The sequence below is a fragment of the Rhipicephalus microplus genome, chromosome 7, assembly GCF_043290135.1.
Source record: "Rhipicephalus microplus isolate Deutch F79 chromosome 7, USDA_Rmic, whole genome shotgun sequence".
Lineage (NCBI taxonomy): Eukaryota > Metazoa > Arthropoda > Arachnida > Ixodida > Ixodidae > Rhipicephalus > Rhipicephalus microplus.
The window spans coordinates 33,607,846-33,631,707 of NC_134706.1; the positions used below are offsets into that span (position 1 = coordinate 33,607,846).

The 23,862-nt window shown below is 46.3% G+C and overlaps 1 protein-coding gene across 2 annotated transcripts in view; it reads right to left on the bottom strand.

Moving 5' to 3' along the window:
- The window catches only part of LOC119179282 (extracellular serine/threonine protein CG31145), a 281,455-nt gene that overhangs the window by 118,771 nt on the left and 138,822 nt on the right, over window positions 1-23,862 (bottom strand). Inside the window, exon 3 of one of the 2 annotated variants that reach the window (XM_075868976.1) lies at window positions 18,054-18,104. The exons of the other annotated variant lie outside the window; for it this stretch is intronic. The gene's annotated coding sequence lies outside the window, so the exon portion shown is untranslated. The remainder of the gene's footprint in view (window positions 1-18,053; window positions 18,105-23,862) is intronic. 2 annotated transcript variants of the gene reach the window in all.

Consider the following 23,862-nt stretch of genomic DNA (forward strand, 5'->3'; position numbering starts at 1 on the left):
ACGCACGATGAACTCAGCCTCCTCCACAAGGCCGTTTCTGATTACAATCTCGGCTAAGCGGCGCAAACGCACGAAAGTAGGCGTTGAAGAAAGCCGACAAAAGCCGAGCCAAGACATGGCTTATCATCGCTTATGCCGCGTTGCAGTGGCTAGATGCGTCGAGCCCAAACTGCCTCCCCCACGTAGCCTATAGAAGAAGATCGGTAGGAGGCCATATATATATATATATATATATATATATATATATATATATATATATATATATATATATATACTTGTTTCAATACGACTCCTTGGCTATTTACTCCGGACAAACAATGAAGAAATCGTCGCAGCCCAAAACTGATCCGGCCCCTGCGATGGAGGTTTATGACATCCTATCTATAGCCTTGCAATATAGGACGTACTACTTCTAATATGACGTACGCGTGGTGTGTACCTCTATTTACCGAAGGGCCGATAAAGGAAGAAGCACGTCATCTATCCATTGTAGGAGCAGGATCACGATGGATGACGTCGCTTTGGTTTGCGCTTTTTATATATAGCGTATATCGTTGACGGATGAGACGATATGGCCGGATGTATTACGGGAAGCTTCCGTTCGATCGTGAAACGGCAGTCGTGCACACACCGTTACATACGGTCAGGCGGAGTCGTGTTACAAATCACTGTTCCTCACTGTCGTTCTTTAACGCAGGGGTTGCGTGTTTCACTTCGTAATACGCTACCCGGTGAGGAACAGTATGCAGCAAGTTGGTGACAGCGCAAACACACACCCACAAGAGAGAGGACACAAACAGAGTGCTGTGTATGTCGGTGTCGTCCCTGTCGTAGGTGTGTGTTCGTGCTGAAACTCCTTCGCTGTACAATGAACCAACTCAACCAAAAAAAAGAAGTGTTAATGGGAAAGGAGTACAAATGCGAGTTGCAAAGAGTGCGTATTTATCTACGGCATACGCGAATTGCAAGATCGTGAAAGGCTGTAGCCATGGTGTGTCGCCATGATCGCGAAGAAAAGCGATGAGTCACTGCAGACAGGTCAGTACTGTGACGCACGAGCCAGAGATGTTTTCGGATAAACGATGAAAAGGGGGGGGGGGGGGCGGAGCAACACTCGGCAATGCTTTTTGCGTGTTCGTGCGGATGCTATTACACATGTGTGCGTCTATTGGTATACATATGCAAATAAAAAAAATCGCAGCATATACATGGAGTGAATAATTATTGGTGGGGCGAAGCGTTCGTCAATCCGTCCATTCGTTCTTGCTTCCGTCCGTCCACGCGTTTGTTCATCTGTGTGACCATCGGTGCATCCGTCCATGCGTCCGTCCGTACGTTCGTTCTTCCGTCTGTCCGGTCGTTCGCCTGCCTGTCCGTCCGTCCGTGCCTCCGTTCGTGCGGCCGTCCCTCTGTCTGTCTGTCCTTACGTACACCCTCTGTCGATCTGTCTGCCTGTGCGTACGTCAGTCTGTCCGTCCATCTGTATGTCCGTTCGTCGGCCCGTCTATCTAGTGAACACTCCAAGTACAGTCAGTCATCTCACATCTTTTCATCATGTATTCTTCATATACAAGTGCTGCCATCCAGCGGACATTCTAAGGACCACTCTTTCGGGTATGTGCCACCGGTGGTTACGCATTACAACGAGGGGCGCACAAGCCACGCCGTAAGGAGCTTCGCCCCTAAAACTTCGGGGGGCCCTTCAGAAGGAACTTTCTCGTCAGAAGGCCCCTCCCCTCCATCGCCCTACATCTTACAGGTACACGAAGAAACCTCAGGAAATGTCAAATGACCGCGCAAATGAGTCACGGGACGCGGTTCCTCCACTGGCATCGAACTCGAAAACAGCGTCCATACTTACGAATGTCCATGTCGCGGTACAATGTGTGATCACGGACCTTCACCTCAATCGTCATAATATTAAGCATGCGATGACGATAGTTTTGTAGCCGTCGGCTCGAATACTCCCTTCGTGGAGCCATTGGCGTAAATTGTGAGGGGTGAGAGGGTCGCGGACCCCCCCTCCTGTGTTCAGGCCGAGGGGGAGGGGAACTCCTTGGAGCTGTCCTCCCTTGAGATTTAGCATTAGAGCGTTATATATATTTGAGTCAATTGACAGTTAACACGTTCGACAATTTTTAAAGGCTCGTTATTTGTGCGACCTGAGTACACCCCTGAGCAACGTGACACTACAGAAATCGCAAAATACGCTCAACTTGTGCAAAGAACACTGAATAGAAGACTGTACTTACTCGAGTTCGGACACCAGGCTCGATTTGTAGGTTTCTTTTTTATTTCTTATGCATTAAAAATACAACCCGTATAACGAAACGACCGTTATATACTGATTTGTGTCCCCCGTTGGGATTTTTCTTGATTTACGCCATTGCGTAGAGCCCGTATTCGCATTATTATCTGGCGGTCTATTACAGACGGTCACAACCACTGCATGGAGATACTCATAAGGACCTTTTTTTTTTTTAATTGGCCAAATTCAAAACCGGACCTAGCTCAAATAAAGCTCTCTGGGCATATACGTACTCGCGACATTCCTCTATACATTATTGATATTAACAATAAATTATAATCATTACAGAATTATCAGTGTTTTAGAGGAAAGTTAACAGTATGTATGTGTCAAAGCAACCTTATTTGAGCTAGTTCCGGTTCTGAATCTGGCCCATTTCGAGAAAAAAAAAAGATCCTCGCAAAAAACAAACACATACAGCGGCGAGGAGTCATATGGCTGCGGCGACAACGTGTAACGCGATACGGGCTCGGAATGAACTTCACCCTCGTGTTTCGCAACGGCGTAAGAGGTGGGGGCGTCGGCTGCGGAGGAGGAAATTGTGAGGTCACGAAGTCGTAAACACGACGAGCAAAGAAGAAGAACGAGACGAGGGTCAAAACGCTTAACGGAGCGGCGAACGGGGCGACGCCAAGTGGACCGCGCCGTCGTTACAAGGTCGTGCTCCGCTGGCCGACTCCTCCACCCCCCCCCCCCCCTAATTAGACTCGCTAATAAATTCGCACCGCGGTGCACTATACGTAACAAGCCTTCCGCTTCGAAGGTTCTCGCGGCTCGTGAGTGCGGGGAGACCGACTGTCGGCGCGACGGAACACGGCCACAACGCGGGTTCTCGAGGCGGTGTAAACAAAGTGGGTCGCGTTGTGCGTAGTTTGCCCACCTGCGAACACTCACACTGATTGATTGATTTGTGCGGTTTAACGTCCCAAAACCGCCATGTGAATGCTTGCAGCAGCTTTTAAAACATCACGTAAAAGCTTACATATTATCATTTATCCTACCATACCCCCATAACCTGTCTTCGTCTCATTTGTCGTTAAATGTTTTATCTTATAAAGGAAGCGGACATGCTATAATTTGGTGGAAAAAGTAATGAATGAATGAATGAATGAATGAATGAATGAATGAATGAATGAACTATATTCCGGCAGTTTTCACCGGGCGAGGTGGGGGAAGAGGGGATTAACCCCTGTCCCTTCCCACTCTCCGTCGATTATGATGGCGGTGCCTCAGTTGAAATAGTTACGCGTAATTTTCTCGAAATTATTCGAGTAAGGTGTGTGGTTCGGTTAGGGACTGCCGCCGCTGACCGCACTGTGGTGATACAGTACTACGCACGGTATCCATCGATAGACGTGAAGACACCACGGCAGTCGGAAGAGCCTTCCCTTAAAACAAAGGATACTTGCGGATATACGGGTCTCTTCGTTGTAGATATAGAGGCGGCATCGGTTCATAATACATCGCAAAAAAAAAAAAGGACCAGACAAAAAGGAGAGAAGATAGGAGACAAGCACTGAACCATCAACAAACTAACATTTTTTTTTTCATTAGAAAGATAAATATCAACTACAAACCACAAAACCGAACAAAAGGGGCACAATTGCTACAAGACACCCAAGTCGGACAAGACAACGCAACCAATTAAAGCATTCGATGGTGCGCTCGTGCACGTGTCAGACATCCTCTTGATATGCTAAGCCTCTGTCACTTCCCTCGTTCTTTGATCATCATGGCGGTACAACAATGCGGTACCTTGGCAAGTCGGAGCGTACCCAAGAAGGGCACAGTGCGTAGAGAAGGTGGCTCGAAAGCGCACCTTTTAACACTGACTGAATACACCTATATCCATTCGTCAAAAAGCCGCCCCCCCCCCCCTCCCGTATGTCGTCGTAAACCTCTCACTGCCATGTCCACCAGCAGCAGGCATGACGCGACACCGGTCTATAGACTATATTCTGTAAGGCATATGGCGGCCGCCATCTTGGGATGTGAAGCCGATATTTTCTTGTTTCCGTACATCGCGACGACGTGAATTAATGAGGCCCTGACAGATCCTATGCACAAAACGAACCGGCTTCTTCCATATGCGTCGACAATAACAGTTTTGTTTCGTTGTTAAAGATAGAAAAAATACCACGGTCAACAGCCGTATATGGCGGCACTCAAACCCGTCCGTAAAACAGTGAATATACGTCGTCGATGTCAGCGATTTCATCCCGGAGACGCAAAGAAAAAAAAAAGCCTCACGCTAACAAGGCCTGTCACCGTCAAGCGCCGACTCGCCATCCAGTCGAGCGCACAAAACAAAACAACACCAACTCGTGCGAGAGACAATGACCTTCCCTTAGACCGGCGGGCCAAGCGCGTGAGTTGTAAACAGCAGCCGAGGCGTGGGCGTCGGCGGTGGACCGAACAGAGGGCCCCAGACAAAAGGAAGGAGATGGAGCAGCGAGGAGGGAAATGTATGCATGTTTCTCTCTCGGCGCTAGAGTTACTCGCCGTCGCCTTCGAAGAAGAGGGACAGCAAGAGAGGAGAAGCCCCACTAAAAACGGAAACCGACCCCCGGGAGACGGAACGGTACCGAAACAGGTGGCCGGAGGGGTGACAGGGTGAACGAAGTTAACGTTTGAGGGGAGAGGGGGACGGAATCGACTAATGTAAAACACGTTGAATTACGCAACCCGGGACAAGAAAACGAAGAGGAGGCATTCGAAGGAGAGGGCTCTGGCTGAGCGCTCACGTTGAAGACGGCCGGAGAAGCGGAAAAAGAAGACGCTGCTCGGGAGAGATGCGATCGCTTTATTCGGACGTGTCAGTATGAGGAAGGAAAAAGGCGCAACATGTTGCTATAGAGCGCGCTCCGGGCCCACTAAGTGTATCAATACCTAAGTACGTCGTCGTGCATATGCATCTCCAAGTTGAGCTGAGGGTTAATCATATCGCAAGATGGGGGACAGACGTGAAACCACAACTCCCTCTGGGGCCTATTGCACGGCGGGTGGGTCGGTGATTCATATAATAATAATAATAATAATAATAATAATAATAATAATAATAATAATAATAATAATAATAATAATAATAATAATAATAATAATAATAATAATAATAATAATAATAATAATATATGAGGTTTCAGTTTCACGCTCAAAAGCACGATAGGATTATGAGAGACACCGTAGTGAAGCTCTCCGGTACTTTCGACTGTCTGGTGCATAATCTAAAGGTATAAAGCATCCAAAACGGGACAAAGCGAAAGACACATAAGCTGTTATGTGTCTCTCCTCTTGTCCCGTTTGTCGGACGTGATATACCTTTGGATCCTTCTAGGAGCCCGAGCTGAAACTACAGAGTTACCGTAACGGAACTGCAGCTTAAACCGTACAACCACGAGAGCAGCCGCACATTCTGTCCAACAGCAACTATAGTTAGCCGGATGGAAGAGGCAGAGTAAGCCTTTAATCCCTCAGATTGCACTAACGCCGGAGTAAATACAGTAACACAAAAGTACTGGCACAGTTAAGTTCACCTTGAGTGAACTCACGGGCACAGGTTCACCTTGAGTAAACATTTTTTTCTTCGCAAGATGCGTTGTACTTGTTGGCAACAATATAAAAAGCTACGTAGCTAGGAGGGGACATAAAATGAGACGTCCAAGCAACTAAAGTTAATTAAGAGTAACTGAATGGTTTCCAAGATGAGGTAAGCGCGCTAGGGTGAGACGGAAAGTTAAGTGGGCAGATGAGATTCAGAAATCTGCAGGCATAACGAGGCCACACCAAGGCACGGTTAATTGGAGAAACGCGGTAAAGGTCTTTACCCTGTAGAGGGCGTAGTCAGTCTGACGATGTGTATACGATACAGCCGTGACCCCCCGACATAGCACGACCGGTGTTCCGCGAAATTGTTCGACTCGCTTCGCTGCAGTTTAGTCACCTTTCATAATTAGCCACGTCGTTAAGTTAGCAGGCTCTAAAACTGTCTAATCGCTCCCGCCTTAAAGCTGCTTTGCGCGCCCTGTTACTTCAATTGGCTTAACGAACTCATTAAGGAAGATAGGCCGTTGCGGCCTTTCCCCTGTTGTCATGGCCATATATGATCCTAATTACTGAGAGACTAAATGGGTATGTAGGCGAGTTGTCCTCAGCGCAGCTATCATCGTCAGCTTGACTACGCCTACTGCAGGACTAAGGCCTCTCCCATGTTCCGCCAGTCACTCGGTCCTGAACTTGTTGCAGCCACTTTATAGCCGAAAACTTCCTAATCTCCTCTGCTCTCTTAACTTTCTCTCTCCCCCTCACCCGCTTGCCTTTTCTTGGAATCCAGTCTGTGATCCTTAATGAGCAGCAATTTAGTCACCTTCGCGCTACGCGCCCTGGCCATGACCGTTTCTGCTTCTTCTTTCGTCAAATTAACTGTGGCACAGCTGCACAGTGACGCGCTGGCGGACCGATTCAGGGCTGTCCAGAGGGCCCGTCTGGCGGCAGAGGGGCTTGGCCTCTCTGTCCCGACGTGGGAGCAGTAAGCATCAGTCCTGGACTGATGCTCAGGACTTCAATAAAGTTCTCCATACCGTACTATACAGCTATGTGCCACACAGTTCATTGGACAAGCCCTACCATATCACCACTGCCCCACAAAGATTGAAGATGTCCACGAGCAAAAGTGTAACAGAAATAGGAGGGGGGGGTCTACCAAAAGTGACGCGAAACGGGCAATGCGGCAAAAATGCGCACGCTCCTCAAGTGGCTCCGCAAGGTCGTGCTCAAAAGAGACCGACTTAGTTGCGCGTCCGCAGCAGCCGCACGGACGCAGCCTGCCAGCATTTTAAAGACGATAGTCCTTCTTGGGGACCTTCGACGCAAAAAATTTGGTCTGTCTGTCTGTACATTTACCTGTTTGGTTTAGAAAAAGTTTATTTACAGCATCTACAGAACACAAAGGCTTCATACCATTCCAGTAACGGGGCCCATACACTTCGGCACATCTCTGTTTCACGACTAACATCACTGTATACATTACAATGAAGACATTTGCTCTAGTATACATGACAATGTTGTCATATATGTACACAAGAACTCAATGCGACATCATGGTACAATGGAATAGCGATACAATAGATGCAATAAAACACGATATGTAACAAATGAAATCATACAAAGCAACTCAACGGCACTGCTTAGCACCAAGTCGGTCGAAAAATGAGTTGTATCCTTTCGTGTTCCACCTTGACGAAAGGGCATGACCAATGCCGCAGAAACTCGTGCTCCCCGCGGAAGAAAAGCTCCTCGGAGAGGAACGCGAGGATCTCTTGTCTCATTCTCCCCAGTATCGGCCAAACAATTCTCCAATTCTCCAAACAAAGTGACCAAACAATTCTCCAAACGGCCGACCCCATCCGCAGCGCCCACCAATATTGCTCAAGGTTCAGCATTCATACTTGAGCGATTGTCGATTAAAAAACAAATATCGCTCATATCTGAGGCACCATAACAACACGCCAATATATGTATGTGTGCCCTTTACTAGAAAAGGCATACATAGGCAATTATAAGGACGTTAGCATTTATCACGTGGCGGTCATCGTGCAACGCTTGCAAGAAAAGACAAGTGCTTCCAACGCTTTCCTAAGACGACACGGGGGTGGCACCTACCCGTCGCCTTGCGTTATACACCTTATCACCTGCGAGACTTCGTTTTCCAAGATAACTGCCAGATGGCGCTCCTGTGACGTGTGACATGCCTTGATGCGCTCATTCGCCTCCGCTGCACGCTGGAGGTACTCTAACAGCACCTCTAGAATACCATTCACCGATTTTCTTGCGCAGATCATCAGATAAACGTTTTGTTCACTCTTTCCAGACACAAGACTATCGTCTTTCGACGACATTTGCAGATAACATGCAGATACGGGGCCAACTTTTTCGATTGAAAGCCGCGTCCGTACGGCTGCTGCAGACACACACAACTTAATCTCTCTATTGACAAGGGCCCCCGGCAAGTTTGAGAAGTAGACGCATGCTGCGGGGGAAAGAAAAAAAAGGCGAGCTTTGCTCAGTGTCGTGCAAGGCTTGAAAGAACGGATCTGGACCATTATGAAGCCAACTGCGGTCGCTTATGTTTTGTTGATAGGCTTTGGCTAAGTTATTTCCTTGTTGCTTCTATAGCTTTTCGCAGAGCTTTGTCTAGGGAGTGTTAGGTTGTTTCAAGGTCACTTCTAGGTTGTCGCTAAGCTTCAGCCAAGTTCTCTAACGTAGCTGCTTCTGCGTTGTTGCGAGGATTCGGGGTCTCCGGCGCACCGCCATCGCTTCGCAGCCATATCTAGGGTCGACGGCTGCCTTCTTCATTTGCAACGGACCAGCGGTGAGTACAGTGGAATATAGCCCTGTTTTAATGTCCTATATCCGTTCCTGATGATTACCATATTTTCTTATACACACCAAAGATTTTTACGGCCGGTTTAAACAGTTTCCCGCCAAAGCACACGCTTGCAGCTCCTACAAGGCACCTTTTATTAGTGCGTGCAGCGTAAACTGAGAAGTCACCTTCTGTGTGCCTTTTGTAAATTAACAACAACAACAACAGCGACGACGACGACGACAACGACATCGTCATTTAATTATTATTATTATTATTATTATTATTATTATTATTATTATTATTATTATTATTATTATTATTATTATGTGGGGTTTCACGTCTTAGTGTCCTGTGCTGCACGCCTTCTTTCGCGGCACACCTACAGAGTTGCTGTGACAAACGCTGCGACAATTTACGCGATCATCCCTCCCAGCTTTCGACCATGCACCTATAAGGTGTAAAAGGGGGGCGGCGATTTTTAACGCAATTCCGTTAAATAGCGTGTTTCGCAGAAACTAAGACGACGGCACCGGCGCGGTTGGTTGTGAGCGAAAGGTCAGCGTTGTCCGTGAGCAAAACGAAATTCAGATGGAAGCAAACGAATAAATAACAATACTGTCCGTTCGACTGCGGACCGAATCCGGGCCTTCCACGTGGAAAGCAAGCAGCCAGGGAAAGCCGTCAAGCTGGTCGACAGACAAAAAAGAGTTTCGAATAGAAGACAGTCCACAGGGCAAGGGCTGCAGGTCCTGTGCACCGTCTTTTCAGCAGGCAAAATAGGAATGTACACAAACATCGCGCGACGGGCTCACGGGTGCGCGAAAAGTTCAGCGTCACAATAAGCTTCGACTTACAACTTCCACACGGGTGGGACGGAGGGGGACACGGATCGTACGAATCCCCAAACAGTAGCCAACATTCCAGGAACAGCGCCTACAGCTGATTCGCGAGTGCATTCGCGTTCACCGGGCGGATGCAGCAGAACGGGTATAAGAACAGGCCCGAGTGGCAAAGCGTACGCAGCAGTTGTGCACCGAGGATACGGAAGCCTTCTGGACCGAACGCAAGCGACAACGGCGAGCCGAGGAAGCGGCGTTGTAGGCAGAGCAGCGTCAACGATACACTGACGGAAACGCGTTCGCCCGGGGTGGGCAACCGCTATCAGCGGGAGCTTCTCAAGTGCCTTCGAATGCGATGTCTGCAACCACCTGTGGCCACCGTCTTAGCTTCGCTGGTTAAACGTCTGTACGAAGCGCTTGGTTGGTGATTTCTTTTTTTTAAAGCATGACGGCTGGTAACCACGTGATGTCGCGACGAACCCGGTCTCGGACGATAATGTTGGCTCTAATCTATGCCTTCGAGTCAATTGCACCGATACGAACCGAACTGAGCGCAGTGAAAACGAAAGTATCTGCGTTACTTAGCCTTAAATTGGCTCGCTTCAATACATGGGCACTGTACAGACGGGTCCACTGTTAAAGGGAACACCTGCGTGAGCAGCATGTTTAGATTTTCCTATCTTACGGAATCATAGCGGCTTAGACATGTATAAGGCTACTGGTGGTGAAAACTTCCGACTGCTCTTGACAGATTATTGACTTGCATGAAGATCGTTTCTTAATCCACTAGCTCTTAGAGGGCCAGGAATATTGATGGTGTGCATACGAGTGTTCCCTTTAACAGTGGACCACACTGTACATAAAGGTGGTTGCGTAATGAAAGTGAAATGAGTGATGGTTAGGACAACATGTGAATCGTGCTACTCGTGCGGTTAGGACACCAGGTGACATTATATGACCGCTATTATACATCCGCTCATCCGTTTTCGAGGTGCCTATACAAAGAAGACTCGTTTCAAACAAAAACACATTGCGACGATTATATGCACTAGCACTAAAATACAAAATCTGCACCGTTACCACTCTTATAAATTTGCGCAGGCCTGGTTCTGCACCGCCAGATGTGGCCTCTGATCCCACCACTCGTGGCTACGGCTCCGGTGCTCCAGTAATCAGCAATCACTAAGCAGTATCGTTCAAAATTCGCGAGAAAAAACAACAACGTGGGAGCCAAGCTACTATACTATATATATCGAACTCGTAAGGTTATAGGGCTTCTGTCTCTCTATGCAGATGCTACTGGAACACCGTCTTCGCCTTTCGTCGGCTCAAAAAGCAGTCAAAGCTGTCTTGTGCTTTTTCAGCACTACAGGCCTACGTGACCACCTTTAACTTTTGTGTAGTGCCACAGCTGCATACGCGTGAGCCCATTGACTGACAATCCTTTTTATCTCTCTCTCTCTTCTCTTTCCTCTCTCTCTCATCTTTATGCCCCCTTCCCATTCCCTCAGCGTAGGGTAGCAAACCAGGCATGTGCCTGGTTAACCTCCCTGCCTTCTCTTTTGTTGTTCATCTCTCCCCCTGTCTCTGTTCGAGCGCGAAGAAAAAAGAAGCCAGTGAAGAAGGGAAATACAGACGACCGGATTACGACTGGTAAGCGCTCATCCTGTCGACTGAACTTCCTTTCTGCAGTGGCCTCTCTTTTTTTTTTTTCACGGTCAAACATAGCTGCGCTATAACCTTACAATTTCTACATGCACAAACTCGCCCGATCTGATGATATGTGGGGTTTAACGTCCCAAAAACCACCATGTGATTATGAGAGACGCCGTAGTGGAGGGCTCCGGAAATATGGACTACCTGGGGTTCTTTTACGTGCGCCCAAATCTGAGCACATGGTCGCCCGATCTGCAGTTATTTCTGATAACACATCGAAGTGAGGTGCATGCTTACCTGTTGTCACGTGCCAAAGTAACAAAACCGACGCTATGGTCATCAACGGGATTTAGACTCAAAGTGTGCAAATCCACAGTGCATCTCCGTGGGAAAGAGAAGGTTCAATGGGGTTCGGGGTGATCAGGGGGGGGGGGGGGGGGGTAAGTGCCCATAATTAAACGACGTAGCGCATTTAGAATCATATAGGACAAGGGAAGGGACAGAAGGGAGCGCTTTGGGGCACTTGCAAAAGTGCCCCTTTTGCAAGTGCCCCAAAGGGGGCCAAGTGCCCCTGTTGCAACCACGTTCGGACGCCCATGACGACACCAATGCATCTGCAAACAGGAAGCGGCCAAATGCGCAACGAACTCAGACAAAGAAGAATGTCGGCTCACGGACAGGCAGAAAGCGTGCCCTTGACACGAGAGACAGCGTAGACGAGTGTATACCGTGCACATGCAGCAGCTACGCTGACTCGAGGCACCGAGCGCGTGTTCTCTCAGGTGGCAGGTGAAATCCGCCCGGGCCTCGCTGTTGTGTTTGTACAGCCATACACCCCCATATCCCCCCCCCCCCCCCAACTCACGTACCTCCTTGTGGTGCAGAGGCAATACGAGTGTCTTGCCGTTAAAGCTAATGCACAATCTGACGCAAGGTATAGTATATCCTGATTATAATATATATATATATATATATATATATATATATATATATATATATATATATATATATATATATATATAATAAGGGAAAGAAGTGTATACCTAAGGGCTCGTTTTTCCGTGTTTTAACACAATATTAATGAGATATAACAGACAGTAATGCCAAGGAATGTACAGGGGAAGTTATTAAAACTAATGGAATGTAAATAAGAAGAAAGAAAAGTGGATGAAAAAAGTTGGTAATTTTTTCATCCACTTTTCTTTCTTCTTATTTACATTCCATTGGTTTTAATAACTTCCCCTGTACATTCCTTGGCATTACTGTCTGTTATATCTCATATATATATATATATATATATATATATATATATATAAAGCATCGAACGCATTATTCGAAGGTCGTAGATTCGATTCCTGCTCGCAGCAGGTTATTTTTTCACCCACTTTCTTTCTTCTTATTTACATTACATTGGTTCTAATAACTCCCCCTATACATTCCTTGGCATTATTGTCTGTTAGATCTCTATAATAATGTGTCAAAACACGGAAAAACGAGCCCTGGGTATACACTTCTTTCGAAATATATATATATATATATATATATATATATATATATATATATATATATATATATATATATATATATATATATATATATATATATATATATATATATATATATATATATATATATATATTTATAGAGAGAGAGAGAGAGAGAGAGAGAGAGTATGTGTGTGTGTTGATGATTGATTGATTATATGGGGTTTAACGTCCCAAAACCACCATATGATTGTGAGAGACGCCGCAGTGGACGGCTCCAGAAATTTCGACCAGCTGCGTGTTCTTTAACGCGCACCCAAATCTGAGCACACGGGCCTACAGCATTTTCGCCTCCATCGGAAATACAGCCGCCGCAGTCGGGATTCGATCCCGCGACCTGCGGGTCAGCAGCCGAGTATCTTAGCCAGTAGACCACCACGGCGGGGCTGTGTGTGTGTGTGTGTGTGTGTGTGTGTGTGTGTGTGTGTGTGTGTGTGTGTGTGTGTGTGTGTGTGTGTGTGTGTGTGTGTGTGTGTGGTGCGCATGTGCGTGTATTCAGCGCACTTACCCCGCGATAACGCCTAATAGGAACCGATACCAAAAAAATAACAAGTCAACAACAAATGAACACTTGTAACTTCTATTTCATGGCGGTCTCTGTTGTGGTAGGAAAATTAGATCACAACGGGCGGTTCCATCAGTTCCACAGTTGACTCGATATGTCGCGCGAGTACTTCAGTACAGCTTGCAGACAACGCAGATAGAGTGGTTACACGGGTCGTTAAGCTGCGTCATTCAATCATCCCACGCAAATCCCATAGACAAATATGGCACTGGTCTTGATAGTCAACGCCTGGCTTCTCTATAGCGTAAACGCGGTTTAAAAAGCGGTTAGCTCGGCAGGACACCGCGTCATATCTTCGCAAACGTTTACTTCGAGACCAGAGGCTGCAAGCCAACTTTTACGGACATTTTTCTTCCCTTCGTGTATATAAATATAAATAAACGAAATTCTATTAACTTTCCCTCGCGAAAACGGGCGAACCATCCATCATAGAGCTTACCGTCCTCAACTAAAACATTGCTGCGCTTAAATCATAAGAAGGAAAGAGAGGGAGAAAATGGTAGAGGAGGGTGGGAGAAAGAGATTGACCTATCCCGTATCTTGAGCGCACTTTGGAAACTATAGAAATAAAGAAGCGTATATGTAGGCTTGCCCCGGTTTGTTCCACACGAAGAACCCCCCCCCCCCCCCCCCCCCAAAAAAAAAAAAAAGCTATCACGCTGATGAGGTCGTGTGGTGCGATCGCTGAGCCACTCATTCTCCACAGAAAAAAACAAAACAAGGAAAAGAAACACAGCAAAAAAAAAAAAAACGCGTTTTAAGACCACCGTTTACGAAAACTTGCCAGGCCGCAGCTTTTTTTCGTATCGGTATTACCCTCTCTGGAGGCGTGCGCACTGGGTCACTGCGAAAGCATGATGCCACGTTTAAATATACGAGAGAGACTACATTATTATTATTATTATTATTATTATTATTATTATTATTATTATTATTATTATTATTATTATTATTATTATTATTATTATTATTATTAGCCCCAGCAGATTACTGACGAGGTAGATTTCACTTGTTGCTGATTTACATTCAGCGAAGAAGCGAAAATGACCAATGTAACCTTTTTTTTTCTCTTGTCGACACACTATTCCACTGGCGGTTTCTAATTGCCTTCGTCCCCAGGAATTATACAGCCTCACGATTCACGGTCGATACCATATACGGTGCGTTGACTCATGCGTCTAGAACCCAACCATCTAATCAATCAATCACTCCGTCAATCAATCAATCAATCAATCAATCAATCTTTTTATTTCCAACATTTTGTTACAACTTGGGCGTCCTTCGGGCGAAAAGTTGTTGCTTATGCCGGCCCGTGTACCACGTCAGATCAAAAAGGTGCCTCTCCCCCCCCCCCCGCTCCTCCCGAAAAAAAAAAAAAAGAAATTCTGCCTACGCCCGTATGCAACGCAGGGGATCGAACAGGATGACCTGTTTTCGAAGTTAGAAACATCCTGCTCCTTTTTAAGACGTGCGTATCGACGTTTGAGTTGAGAAAAATAAACATGTTCTCTGAAATGAAACCAAACAAATCAACTAGGCATGACGTGATCTCGATTAGGCAAACAGCTTTCCCAGACGTACGCAACATGGCAACGCAAGGATCCCATCAATACATCAATCAGTTCATCGATGTTCAATTATTACATCATCGATACATCAATGAGTTCATGTGTAACTTAGCTTGTGCTTGCCGTAATGCACGCATGACATTGACAAGTGCACAGGTCGATCGATTAAATTATATTGTATCCATCCATTAAATATTTCATACAAGTACAAGGTAATTCGCCTATTTACTGGGTCAGTAATTAAACAATATTTTACATCCAATCTAATTCGTAATGACAAGTGGTCACTATTGAGTTGATTCATACGTGCTCACAGATTTATTCCCAACCTATTGTCATAATTCATCAATAGAATTTGTGCATTGGCTCGTTCTTTCGTCTAGTGATAACTTGATTGACCTAAAATCAATTGCTTTGTTCAGTCAATCACGCAGAAATGAATCATTCATTCATGGACTCGTTTATGTTGTCACGCAATTATTGCTTCAATTTTGAAATACTTAATACGGAAGTAGTGATTCCTGTTTTTACATACTACGAGCTTATTCGTCATTCAACTGCATCACTTCATTCATTCGCGAGCTCCCTTCGTTGTTTTTTCGATTATTTTTGTTCTTTATTTCACGATTCCTCCATTTATTTCACATGCACAAGTCGCCTACTCACGTTAATCATTGCTTTTTTACTAAAATAACGCAGAAATGAATCCATGCGCAAGCTCCAAAAAATGTATAGGATTTTTTTTGTCTTTTCTGTAACTACTCGTCCGCATTTTTTTTCGGGCAGCGAATGTAGAAATTTAATTCAGTAAACGTATACAAACACGTTCCTCGTCAACATTAATCTAGGCTAAAGCATGACCACGTTATTCGGCAACTCTCTCTCTCTTATTACTGTTGCTTTCTGCGCTGTTGTTTCATCCATATTGTAAAGCTGCGGCAACATTCACAGACATCACTTCTTCAGCAAATTACACAACAGCAAAACCCTCTGCATCATTGACAACTCACACCGTTGTCACCCAGAGCGTCCTTTACCAGTGTTCCAAATGTTTGCAGCACAGTTCAAGTTTAGCGGCCAGCGAGCACACACACACACACACAAAAAAAAAATAAGGCAGCTTCAGCCTAACAGTGTCAGGCCTCCAAGGAAGTACGTCGCTGGGCAGCCTGCTTTGTTTTATTTTTTTTTTTTAGATGCGAAGCAACTATTGCTTGTGGCTGTGTCTGTCCCTCGGCGACCGTCCGCTCTCCCCACTGCGTATACGCCGCCTCTCCCCACTCTCCCCAGGCTCACGCGAGGAGGTGGCGAGGAGGAGGTGGCAGAGCATTGTCTCCGCATCGTTTCTTCTCTACCGCTTATCTCTCCGCCACAGCTGTGCCCTCGTGTATAATGCTGCGCGCGCTGGCTCCCTTTTACTCTTCTGGCAGTCCTGGGTGTTCCCTCTAAGGCACACACAGAGTAATACATGCGAATGGAAGGGACGGGGGTAACATAAGCGGTGCACAACATATACACAACTCCACACACAAGTGAAGCGTGCACGGAAACATACAAACGGAAACATGCAAATGGCACTTGGAAGTGCGGCAGTTTCGACTAGTTGGTATGACACGGCGATAGTTAGAGCGCGAGAACAGATCTACGACAAAGGTACCAACGTTGCCTTTCTCTCCTCCGTCTCCTTCTTGTCCCTTTGTCGTCGTTCTGTTCTTGCGCTATAACTATCGTCGTACAAATGGAAACTGCAAATGGAAATCTAAACACCAGCGCTGCTGCGAAATCCCGCATGGTTCCCTTTAGTGGGAAGCGATATAATCTTTCTCTATCGATGTTTCCTATCGTTCCGTTTGGGTCTCTTTCTGAGTTTTCCAGTGTTTTTCCTGTTTATTACTGCTTATTTCTAATGTATCCATATTCCCCCCCCCCCTCCCCATGTTTCCCAATTTCTATTTCTCACTTGCTCGCTCTTTCAATTTTTAGACTTGGTTTGTGCTGTCGGGTGTCCTCGGCCTTAGTAATAGTGTCCGCACCTAATATCACCGCGAACGCGCTCGAAGAACAAGAGCAGCAACAGTTCTCTCTGGCACAAGCATGCACTTCAAATGGCCTATGTGCGCTTTTGCCAGCGCAACGCCAAGCTGCGGCCGCAGACGACAGCCCGTCGCCCGAAAGCGCTCCGCCCTTAAAATACCACAAAAGTTTAGGCCGTTCACAAAAAGCGCTGCTGCTTAGGCCAAATTCGTTGAACTTTTGTTCTGTTAGCAGTTTCCCTTAATAGACAGAGCAGTGCGAACCCAAACTGCGCTGTTGCTCATAGAGAGTGCTTGAAAAGTACATAAACATTTAAAGCACATGAAGCCAGAATTCACATTTATTGGCAATGTTTGCCACGTCTGCAACTATCACCTCATCTTTGTCGCGACCAATCATTTCCTTCTGAGAATATATTTTTTTTTTGTCGCAGTACCCGCGCGAAACCTTTTGAAATAGGATTTTGCAAACTGTGCCTTTACTTATTTTTTTTTGCTTGAAATTTTTTTCTTGTAGCAACGAGGTTTTTCCGAAAGCTTGTAATTAGGCGTTGTAAAGCCAGGGTATAACCAGGGTGTGAAAGATGCATAAACAAGTTTCTTTCGCACTGAAAGTGCAAGAAATGAACGTTGAAATGGTCCGTGAGCAGAAAGGTCGCAGTTATTGCCCTTGTTGGAACCTCAAACAACGTTAGTCCTTTTCCGGAAGGCAAACGAAATGATTTCAGCAAACGTACACACACACGAAAAAAGAGCTTTCTTTTAAAAACTTTTGAGAACTGTGACATACTGGTAGTTTTGACAAAAGCAATTTCTTCTCGGTGTGGTAGCGCAAGCAAGCAAATAAACAAACAACCAGTGCGTCATTGGATTTCTAACACCCTTCACCTACACATAACATCTATGATTATACATACAACACGCAGCAAAAGAAATAAGAGCAGCGCTGTGAAAACTAAGCACCGTATGCCGTGCGGGCTAAAACTCTCCCATAGTAGAGTACCTATAGTACTCTAAATCGTTACCCACATTTTCTAAACACACGAAAGGCAGACACATCCCTCATGCCCGATTTTTCATCCACATTTTCGAATAAATAGAGAACGTACGGACGTCACCCTGAGGTATAACACAAGACTTGCATCAGACACGCGCTACGGACAACGTAATACTTACCTCTCGGGATGACGACCAGAAGATTAAAAAGCCCCCGCCTGGTTTTAAACCCTGCAAGAAACAAAAAAAAAGGGAGGGGGCATGTTAAGGAGTTAGGCAACGAGGAGACGCTCCTTCTAAAATATGCAAAATGTGAGAGGAGCGGCGCAATGAAGCGAAATAGAAGAAGACACGGGGATGAACAGTCCTCATGCAGATGAGGAAAAAACCGCCCTTCTGTGTAAACCTCGCCTGACGTTTGTCTTGAAGCACGTCATGTTTCTATTCTCGCTACACCAGAGGACGCTGTTTACATGTGTTTCAACACCTGGGGGCACGTGCTCGTTCTATTATATTTCAAATAAGTTACTATATAAAGCTAGTGGGTTATTTATTCTTCTCCGTCCTATATCTGCGTGTCGTACCTCGTTCATATTAAAATCGCAGAAGAAAAAACAGATAGAGAGGATGGATTTGTACAAGTTAACGTGATGTATCATTATGAAAACGAGGCAAATGAAGTGAAATGGCGTATAACCTTGAGTGAGGAACCCTTGCAAAAAAAAAAAAGAAAATACGGCCTTTCTGCGGAACTTATAGACAGATGCATGCCATCGTACAGAGCACTTGAAGACATATTACATACTTGGGCTATCTATCTATCTATCTATCTATCTATCTATCTATCTATCTATCTATCTATCTATCTATCTATCTATCTATCTATCTATCTATCTATCTATCTATCTATCTATCTATCTATCTATCTATCTATCTATCTATCTATCTATCTATCTATCTGTCTGTCTGTCTGTCTGTCTGTCTGTCTGTCTGTCTGTCTGTCTGTCTGTCTGTCTGTCTGTCTGTCTGTCTGTCTGTCTGTCTGTCTGTCTGTCTGTCCGTCCGTCCGTCCGTCCGTCCGTCCGTCCGTCCGTCCGTCCGTCCGTCCGTCCGTCCGTCCGTCCGTCCGTCCGTCCGTCCGTCCGTCCATCTATCTATCTATCTATCTATCTATCTATCTATCTATCTATCTATCTATCTATCTATCTATCTATCTATCTATCTATCTATCTATCTATCTATCTATCTATCTATCTATCTATCTATCTATCTATCTATCTATCCCTGCCTGCCTGCCTGCCTGCCTGAAACAAGGCCTTAGGCTGTGCACCATATCCACGCTTGCTACTCAAATGCAAAAAGTAACATGTCTTACTAGTGTTCGCTCCCGTTATTGCCGTGTATATAATCATTGTGCTTTTTTTTTTCATGCGTTCCTCTGCCCTTAGTGCTTGAGCGTCACGCTGGAAGTGTCGAACTGCTTGCTGTTCTCGATGTGTAAATCCCATTTTTTTATCGATCGAACTATTACTTCGCCCAGTGCGGCGAAACTGGGACATTCTGTTTTTTTCTGACGGCATTTCATTGTAAGCTCAAGAGCTTGCCGCATAAAAGCCCGCAATATTATATATATTTGCTGGTCGCAACCATCTAGGTGTACCTGCATAACTCCCACAAGACGGAAAAGTACGAAGTAATCCAATAGGCTTTCTCGTTTGTCAATGATTGATATGCGGGGTTTATCGTCCCAAAAGCACCACATGATTATGAGAGACGCTGTAGTGGAGTGTTCCGGAAATTTTGACTACCCTAGAGTTCTTTAAAGTGCACCCAAATCTGAGCACACAGGCCTACAGCATTTTCGCCTCTATCGAAAATGCAGCCGCCCAGCCGGGATTCGATGCCGCTACCTGCAGGTCTACAGCCGAGTACCTTAGCCACTAGACGACCACGGCGGGGCTTTTCGTTTTGCCAGAGCGACAGAAATAGGTTTGGGAAACAATTGCACAGCGTTTGTTGTCGCATATCACGTTTCCTCGTCTAAAAATAAATGCATAAATAAATAAATAAATAAATAAATAAAAACAAAGATTACTCCAGGGGACGGTCCCTTAGAAACTGATATTGGAATAGGAGTCTTCGAATCAGCTCGGAAAACAGAGAGAGAGAGAGAGACAGGGAGACATCCGCTGTCAAAGACATCGTGTCGGGTTGCGCACCGTTTTACAGCCCGGAAAATTGCTTTAGGCGCATGCCCCAAATCGAACGAGAACGACCTCGAAGAAAAATAAATGAATAAATAAATAAATAAAATTGAAGAAAAATAAAAAATAAGTATAAACAAGAAAAAACTTTTGCCTTGCCGATAACTCTCACAACCAGACATAGACCTATTCTTCTGAAATTTCGAGATGCTGAAAGAATAAAATTAATCACAATTAGAAAAGGGATATTTCACAACCACGTGATTGCAGACAAAGTCTCTTTTTTATGATCGAAATGCCAAATAAAAAAAAGTTCATGCCTTTATTGTGGCACCGGCTAGCCCGTCTTGCTTACTGAATAAGAGAGAGAGAAAATTTAATGCGGAAAGGCAGGGAGGTTAACCAGAAAACATATCCGGTTTGCTACCCTGCACTGGGGAAGGGGTAAGGGGAGACAAAGAAAAAAGAAAAAAAAAGAAAGGGGAAAGGGAGGAAGAGAAGCACAAACACACACACACACACTCGCACACAGTAGTGTCACAATCGTTCAACGAGGCGGGTCGCTCGCAGAAACTTCATCAGCGCCTTCGTTGCTTTCTGGCGTGAAGCTCGATCTTTCCGACATTCCAAGATTGACTGCTCAGAAAATGGCTGGTCGTCGAGGCGAGCAAACACTGCTGAGAGGGACTGTCGCTGAGAGCTGTACTGGGGGCACTGACATAAAATATGTTCAATTGTTTCGTCATTGTCGCAATGGTCGCATGTAGCGCTGTCTCTCATTCCGATGCGGCAGGCAAAAGCGTTCGTGAAAGACACCCCAAGCCACATACGGCAGAGAAGGGTCGTCTCGGATCGGGGTAGGCCAGATGGAATAGTAAGTCGTAGGCATGGGTCCAGGCGGTGAAGACGGGTGTGGAGAAAACCGGGCGTATTCCGCATAGACCTTGCGACATCCTGCGCAAGCGTATTAATCTTTGCTGCTGCGTCGCTTCTTGATAGTGGAATAGGTTCCATCACTCCATTTTCGTGAGCATTCTTAGCTGCATTGTCGGCATGTTCGTTACCGATGATGCCGCAATGGCCTGGTAACCACTGAAAAGATATGTCATGTCCTTCGTCTATTAGGTGATGGTACAGTTGTCGTATTTCGAGCGCCAATTGGTCTTGAGGTCCACGACGTAGAGCATTGTGTAGACATTGGAGAGCTGGTTTCGAATCAGTAAAAATGCTCCATTTTTGTGGTGTCTCTTGGTCAATCCTGCGGAGTGCGCTGCGGAGTGCCGCGAGCTCCACGGCTGTCGATGTCGTCTTGTGTGACGTTCTGAACTGGATGGTTTCGGCTCTTGCTGGGAAGATCACAGCTCCTGCAGATCCTCCAACAGTTGTCGAGCCATCCGTGTAAAGTTTGACATGATCTTTGTATTCTTCGTGTAGCATGAGTAGAATCATATGCTTTAAAGCTGGCGCCGAGAGCTCCGCCTTCTTGCGAATCCCCGGCACTGTCAAGCGCAGTTTTGGTCGGTCCAAGCACCAAGGAGGTGTTAGTATCCGTTCCGGAGGCGTGTAGACTGTTGGAAGGCACTCACGGAAAGTCAATACTCTCTTACAGAAGGAGGCACTCGGTCGATCTTCTGGAAGCGAAGCTAGGTGGTGGGCAGGGGCGCGAGCAAGGTGTCTAATATGAGCTCTAAGCACCTCCAAAGTAATGTGCACTGTGGCCGGATGATCTTTGGCGATTGCGATGGTTTCCGCTGTTGATGTACAGCGTGGTAATCCAAGACAAACTCTGAGTGCCTGGCCCTGGGCGTTTTCTATTGTGCGTATACTGCTTTTGCAAGCGTTCGTCAGAACCGGCAAGCTATACCGCAGGTACCCCAGAAACAGCGTTTTGTACAAATGCAACATCGCGTGCACTGATGTGCCCCACGTTTTGCCTCCGAGGAACTTGAAAAGTTGTGCGATGGTCGTTAGGCGCTTCTTTAGAGTGGCCACATGGGGACTCCAGCAGAGATTTCGATCGATCGTGACCCCCAAAAACCTGTGGGTCCTGGCGTAGCAGACACTGTGTCCATCGATGGCGATGGGATATGACGTCATTGCCTTCCGCGTGAACGCGACCAGCGCCGATTTCTCAGGAGAAATCTCGAGGCCTTGTTCTCTAAGGTACGCCGATATTGAATTCGCTGCTTTCTGGAGTCTCGCACGTACCTGAGGACGTGTTACACCAGATGTCCAGGCACAAATATCATCTGCATAGAGAGATATCTGCACGGAATCTGGTATGCGTTCAACGAGACCGATCAGAACCAGGTTGAACAGTGTGGGGCTCAATACACCACCTTGAGGAACACCACGGTGTGTATAATGTTCAGAAGTCGGCCCATCATCAGTTTGCATAAACAATGATCTCATATGTAGGTAGCATTGGATCCAGCGGTACACTCGCCCACCCAAACCAACTGACTCGAGGGCGTCAAGTATGGCTTCGTGAGAAACATTGTCATATGCTCCTTTGACATCTAAAAATAGTGCGACAGATAACCGTCTGCTCATTTTCTGGTGTTGTACGTAGGTCACCAGGTCAATGACATTGTCAATGGAGCTCCGAAGACGACGAAAACCGGCCATGGCGTCTGGATATATTCTATGGCGTTCTAGGAACCACTCGAGTCTGGCAAGGATCATTCGCTCCATCAGCTTCCCTACGCAACTAGCCAGCGCTATTGGGCGGTATGATGTCAGCTCTAGAGGCGATTTTCCAGGTTTGAGAAGTGCAACCAACCGGCTTGTTTTCCACTCTCTGGGGACCGTTCCATCTCTCCAACACTCATTGAATACTTCCAGCAAAGCACTTCATGCTCGATCACCGAGATTGCATAATAGGCGGTATGATATGCCATCCGGCCCAGGCGATGACGATCGATTGCATGAAGCAAGAGCCACATTCAGTTCTTCCATTGAAAAAGGCAGGTCCAGGTGCGGGTCCAGTGAATGTGGCGTGTAATCAGCAGTAAGGGCTTCTGTGCAATTTGGCGGGCCCGCAATCTTCCTACAAAAGTCTTCCGCTACCTCGATATCCCTTCTATTTTGGAAAAGGGCCAAGGCTTTAAACGGAAAACGTTGTTGGGGAAATATGCGTAGGCCTCGCACGGTTCGCCATATTTGAGAAAGCGGTTTGCGAGGGTCTAGACTCGCGCAAAATTTCGCCCACCGTTGAAACTCCAGTTTGTCTATACGACGCTGGATCTTCTTTTGCATGCGCCTGGCCATCCGTAGATCTTGAATGGATTTTGTGCGTCGATATCTACGCTCCGCACGCCGACGAATCGCACGGAGTCGCTCTAACTCCATGTCCGTTTCTGAGGGCCTTGAAGAATATGCCAGCGTGCGCATCGCACTCTGCGCTGCTTGTTTGATCGCTTGCTCAATGCCAGAGGTTAAGCCTTTTTCACAAGCGTGTTCAATGTTGGTTGTGAATGCTGAAAGATCGATCCTCCGTACGGTTTTCGGCGGGTGGTCGCTAGCAAAGCCTTCGATGGTGAGATAACTGGGGATGTGATCGCTACCATGTGTCTCGATGTCTAAAAACCACTTAACGCTTGTGGCGAAGCGACGTGACACGAACGTCAAGTCCAAACAGCTGCTGTACGTTAATCCTCGCAGAAATGTAGGGCTCCCATCATTAAGTAGAGACAGTTCATGAGTCGATACAAATGAAGCCAGCCTCCGGCCCGTGGTATTGACTTTTGAACTTCCCCAGATTGGGTGGTGGGCGTTGAAGTCCC